Raw genomic sequence first — 6,712 nt, 5'->3', positions numbered from 1 at the left:
AGCAAGTTAAGGAAGTATGGATTGGATAAATGGGCTGTAAGATGGATAGAAAGCTGGCTAGACTGTTGGGCCCAATGGGTAGTGATCAACGACTCAATGTCAGGATGGCGGTCGGTTTCTAGCGGAGAGCCCCAAGGTTCGGTTCTAGGACAGGTTTTGTTCAACATCTTTATTAATGACCTGGATGAGGGGATGGATTGCACCCTCAGAAAGTTCACAGATGACACTAAGCTAGGGGGAGAGGTAGATACCCAGGTCTCCCCTTTTAAGGAACCCACAAAGGAGAGCGGGGCCGACCAGCCCACCCTCTTAGTATTTTGTCCACCAATTAGCTCTAATTTCTGATACATTAACTTTGCGTCACTGATTTCCACTGGATTAGGGAAGTTCTGGACGGGATGTGTCTCTGCTCCAATTGGATACTCTCAGCCTGCAAAGCAGCTTGCCTCGGGCAATGCCGTTAGAGACTCCAGGCAGCCATGGAAGAGCCTATAGATAGAGCCAACGTGGCCTTTGATTACAGCTTTCTATGTAAAGCACAACACTGACTCCATGTGGCTGCTCACTCTGGAAAATGTCAGGCTCTCTAGTTCCCTGATGCTTTACAAAGTGAGGCCTTCTCTCCATTCTTGGCATTGTTAGGTACAGTTTTACATTTTTAAAGTTAAGTAAAAATAAAACACCATGAGCGCTCATAATGTAGAACATTCAGCAAATTCAGGGAGTCGATAAGTAAGAACTCATAGAAAGCATAAGGGGAAAAACAGTTCAAGAAAGTTGGCAGTTTTTCAAAAAGAAATCACTACGGGCACAAACTATCCCAGTGCATAGGAAAGATAAACATTACAGCAAGAGACCGTCCTGGCATAGCCAGGAGATCTTCAGTGAGCTCAAACTCAAAAAAGAGTCCTACAAAAAGTGGGAACTAGGCCAAATTACAAAGAGTGAATATAAATAAATAACAAAAGTGTGGAGGAACTATATTAGAAAGACACAGGCAAACAAGATATTAGCTAGAGTCATGAAGGGTAACAAGAAAACAGTCTACAAAAACATTATCAGCAAGAGTCAAATCAAGGACAAGGCAAACTCCTTACCCAGTAAGGTGGGGATGGGACAATAATAGAAAGTGTGGAAACGGTATAAGTGCTAGAGGGGGGTGTGTGTGTGTGTGTGTGTGTGTGTGTGTTTCACCAAAAAGTTTAGTAGCAATTGGACTTCTAACTTAATGAACATGAGTGAAAATGAGGTAAAAATCAGAGAATAAAATAGGGAAAGAACAAATTAAAAATTATTTAGACAAGTTAGAGGTCTTTAAGTCACCAGGGACTGATGAAATACATCCTAGAATATCTAAGGAGCTGACTGAGGAGATATGTGAGTTATTAGCTATTATCTTCAAAAAGTCATGGAAGTCAGGAGAGATTCCAGAAGACTGGGAAAAGGCAAATATAATGCCCATCTATAAAAGGGGGAATAAGGTTAACAGGGAAATGATCAGTCAGCTTAACTTCAGTACCCAGAGAAATAATGGTTCACATAAGTAAGCAATACATTTGCAGACATCTGGAAGATAACATGATAAATAAGCATCAGCATAGAATTATAAAGAACAGATCATGTCAAACCAACTAAAAGCTTTTTTTGAGATAGGGAGAAGTGGTAGACTTTGGTTTTTGATACTCTCTTGTATGACGTTCCTATAAACGTGTGAAATACAATCTAGATTGAGGTGGGCAAAATATGGCCCACTGGCCACATCCCATATGCCAAGCCTATTGATCTAGCCTGGGGCCTACCTGCCCAGACCCCAAAGCAGGCTCCTCCTCCCCCAGGTCTCAACTCCCTCCCAGACCCTGTCTCCCAGGCCAAAATCCACCCCTGCACCATTACCCCCTCCCAGACCCTGCACCCCAATCCCCTGCCCCAGGACATAACCCCCTCCTTTGCCCAAACTCCCTTCAGACTCCACACCTTCTCCTGTATCTCAGAGTGAGACTACACAGCAGGGCTTACCTCGAAATAAGCTACGCCAGTGGCCCCCAACCTTTACGGGCTCCCGGGCGCGGGGCCACACATGCGCCGGGCGCCCGGGGGCGGGGCCACACTCGCGCCGGGCACCCTGGGGGCAGGGCTGCACGTCCTGGGGCACACCAGGGCCGGGGCCGCCCGAGCCCCTTGTGCCGTGGGCCCGGGGCTGGCGCCACCGCCCGAGCTGCGTGCCTGGGGCCGGCACCGGCGCCGCGCGCCCGCATGTGCCCCGGGGCTGGGGCCGCCCGAGCGCCGCGCACCAGGCGCCGGTGAGTGTCGCGCGCCTGGGGCCGGCACCTCCAGTGCGCCGGGGGCGGGGCCAGCCCAGGTTGTCGGCGGGCGCCTACAAATGCCCTGGCGGGCGCCATGGCACCCGCGGGCACTGCGTTGGGGACCACTGAGCTACGCAAATGGAGCTACGTCAATTGCATAGCTTAGTTTGAAATTGGGAGCATCAATACTGCACTTATTTCGAAATAGAGCACTCTTCCTCTGACTTCCCTTACTCCTCATACATGAAAGTTACAGGAGTCAGAGTAAGAAGTCCTCCAGCTTGACAGTATTTTGACATCATTTTGAAATAACTGCCAGCTGTATAAATGCGGACTAAGTTATTTGAAATAACACTACTTATTTTGAAATAATGCTGCTATGTAGACATACCCTCAATGCCCTTCCCCAAGCTTCCTTCTGCACCTAGCCTCTATCCCATAAAAACAGCTACATTGGGTCAGACCAATGGTCCATCTATCCCAGTATCCTTTCTTCTGACACTGGCCAATGCCAGATGCCCCAGAGGAAGGGAACAAGACAGTTAATCCTCATGTGATCGCTCTTCTGTCACCCATTTCCAGACAAACAGAGGCTAGGGACACCATTCCTACCCATCCTGGCTAATAGCCATTGATGGACCTAACCTTCAGGACTCTATCTAGCTCTTTTTTTAACCCTGTTAAAGTCCTAGCCTTCACCACATCATCTGGCAAGGAGTTCCACAGGTTGACAGTGCCCTGGGTGAAGAAAAACTTCCTTTAAAAAAAAAAAAAAACCCTGCTACCTATTAATTTCATTTGGTTCTTATATTGTGAGAATTAGTAAATAACTTTTCCTGATTCACTTTTACCACACCACTCATGATTTTATAGACCTCTATCATATCCCCCCTTTGGTCTCCTCTTTTCTAAACTGAAAAATCCCAGTCTTTTTAATCTCTCTTCATATGGGACCCATTCCAATACCTTAATCATCTTTGTTGCCCTTTTCTGAACCTTTTCCAATGCCAATATATCTTTTTTTGAGATGAGGCAACCACAGCTGTACACAGTATTCAAGATGTGAGCGTACCATGGTTTTATATAGAGGCAATAAGATATTGTCTCTCTTATTCTCTGTCCCTTTTTTAATGATTCCTAACATTGTTTGCTTTTTTGACTGCCGCTGCACATTGTGTGGATGTTTTCAGAGAACTATCCAAAATGACTCCAAGATCTCTCTCTTGAGTAGTTGTAGCCAAATTAGTCCCCATCGTATTGTGTATGTATAGTTGGGGTTATTTTTTCCAATGTTGGGGTTATTTTTTCCAACATTTATCCACATTAAATTTCATTACCATTTTGTTGCCCAATCACTTAGTTTGGGGAGATCTTTTTGAAGATCTTCACAGTCTGCTTTGTTTTTAACTATCTTGAGCACTTTGGTATCATCTGTCACCTCACTGTTTATCCCTTTCTCAAGATCATTTATAAATAAGTTGAATAGGATGGGTCCCAGGACAGACCCTGAAGGACCCCGCAAGTTACCTCTCCACTTGGAAAACTTGCCATTTATTACTACCCTTTGTTTCCCGTCTTTTAATCAGTTACCAGTCCATGAAAGGACTTCCCTCTTATCCCATGACAACTTCTTTTACTTGTCAAAGGGACCTTGTCAAAGGCTTTCTGGAAATCTAAGTACACTATATCTACTGGACCCCCTCAAAGAACTCTAGTAGATTAGTGAGGCAGGATTTCCCTTTACAGAAACCATGTTGACTTTCCCCCAACAAATTATGTTCATCCATGTCTCTGACAATTTTATTCTTTACTATAGTTTCAACTAATTTTCCCAGTACTGACATTAGACTTACCGGTCTGTAATTGCCAGAATCACCTCTAGAGCCAGTTTTAAATATTGGCGTCATGTTAGCTATCTTCCAGTCATTAGGTGCAGAAGCAGATTTAAAGGATAGGTTACAAAACACAGCCAACAGTTCTGCAATTTCCCATTTGAGTTCTGGTGAATGCCATCTAGTCCCAATGTCTTGTTACTGTTCAGTTTCTCAATTTGTTCCATAACCTCCTCTAATAACACCTAAATTTGGGACAATTCCTCAGATTTGTCACTGTACCCATCTGATCCAGTGGATCCCTATGACCCCCCCTCCGCGGGGGGAGGAGGGAGTAATGTCATCCGGACGCCTTTCCTGGCGGCCGCTAGAACGATCCTCCTGCCTTGGCGAAAGTACTCTCTGTGGCATGCGAATACTGGCTCCTCCACCAAGGCCGTGGGGCGGGGGAAAGGAGGGCCCAGGCCCACCCTCACTCACGGGCCCCAACCCAGGGCCCTAAGGACACGGATCGGTCTGGATCCGGTCCAGCTGACGGGGCATCCTGCTGCAACTTGTAAACCCACCAACCCTAGTGGGTTCCGCCCTGGGCTGCTTCCTTTCCCCGCCCCCGGTGTCTCGCCACTGGAAGGCTCACCTTCCCTTTGGCGGACAGGCTGCGGACACACACACAACAAACAAAGGAGTTAGTGGACCGGAATTGCCGGCTTCTTAACGCCGTCTCTAGCCTCCCAACTGTTCTCGGGGGACTTCCCCCCCCTCCCCCAACGGTGTCTCTAAGTCTCCACCAGGCCACTCTCTCCCACCTTCTCTCTCTCTCTCTCTCACCCCCCAAGTTATGGCGGCAGCGTTTTTAAATGCCGCGCTGCATCCGCCCTTCCAGACATCATCGAACGGGCGGGGCTGACGTCTCCACGCCAGCTCCCCAATGTGCTGGGCTCATGGGGCGGGAAAACGCCTCCGTGTCGTCCCCGCTTTTGCCTCCGCGCTCCCAGCCTGCCACCTGTGCACTGCCGGGCTGCCTTCCCCTTGGTGCCGAGCAATGCCTGCTCGGTGGGAGTCGCCGTGCGGGGCGAGGATATCCCATCACAGTCACCTAAAAAGAATGGCTCAGGTTTGGAAATCTCCACAATATCCTCAGCCATGAAGACTAATGCAAAGAATTTGTTTAGCTGCTCCACAATGACTTCATCATCTTTGACTGCTAGTGGTGAGTTAGTATGGCCTCCTGCTGTCCCGGAAGGGGAAGCACTCCATAAGACCTCTAGATGGGCAGGGCCTGAGTAGCCCAGCCCCCCCACAGGAACTGGAAGGGTGGGGCTGTGACTATAAGAGCAGTTAGAGCCCAGCGGGCGAGCAGGCCAGAGACTTTCCCCAGCCTCCCCAGGAGGGAGGAACACCATACAAGGGATGACTGGGTTGGGTCCCTAGGATTGCTGCCCAGCCCTGGAGATGGGCTAAGGCCACCCTGACCACCACCAGTCTCCAAGAACGGGGTCACCTCGATCATCCAAGGGCCCCACTGGTTGTTTAGCCGGCTTCCTGCTTCTGATGTACTCAAAAACATTTTGCTATTACATGTTGGCTACATCTAGATTGGCATGATTTTCCGCAAATGCTTTTAACAGAAAAGCTTTTCCATTAAAAGCATTTGCGGAAAAGAGCGTCTGGATTGGCACGGATGCTTTTGCGCAAAAGCACTTTTTGCGGAAAATCGTCCATGCCAATCTAGACGCGGTTTTGCGCAAAAAAGCCCCAATCGCCATTTTCGCCATCAGGGCTTTTTTGCACAAAACAGTCCTGAGCTGTCTACACTGGCCCTCTTGCGCAAATACATTTGCACAAAAGGGCTTTTTCCCTGAACAGGAGTATCATAGTATTTGCGGAAGAACACTGACAATCTTACATGAGATCGTCAGTGCTCTTGCGCAAATTCAAGTGGCCAGTGTAGACAGCTGGCAAGTTTTTCCACAAAAGCAACTGCTTTTGCGGAAAAATGTGCCAGTCTAGACGCAGCTGTTGAGTTTTTGCTAGCTGTTCTTCATCCTCCTTTTTGGCTTTATTATAGTTTTATACTTCATTTTATTTTATTTAAATATTTTTACCCCACCTCACTTTAAAATATTCAAGGCAGATTACAAAAATTTTAAACACAAAACAAATATTTGTAAAAATTTAAAATGAGACCCCAGAGGGACATAAAACCTGCTAAAAACATATTGAGAAGAGGAACATATACATACAGACTCAAACATTAATAAAAGCACGAGTAAAAAGAGTGGCTTTAGCCTGATGTTGAAACAATGTTAGCGTTGGCACCATGCAAATATCCCAAGGAAGAGAATTCTATGGCCTGGGAGCAAAGGCTGAGAAGGCCCTGTTCCGCATAGATGTTAATCTTAGCTCCATAAGTGGGGGAACACGGAGCAGAGCCTCCCCAGCTGACCTCAATCCCCAGGCAGATTCATAGGGGAGAAGACTGTCCTTCAGATACCCCGGACTCAACCCATTTAGGGCTTTATAGGTCAGAACTAAAACCTTAAATTGTGCCCAGAAGCATACCAGAAGCCAGTGCAG

This window comes from Pelodiscus sinensis, chromosome 24 (assembly GCF_052426305.1).
Source record: "Pelodiscus sinensis isolate ZL-2025 chromosome 24, ASM5242630v1, whole genome shotgun sequence".
Taxonomy (NCBI): Eukaryota; Metazoa; Chordata; order Testudines; family Trionychidae; genus Pelodiscus; species Pelodiscus sinensis.
This window is presented reverse-complemented; position numbering follows the sequence as displayed.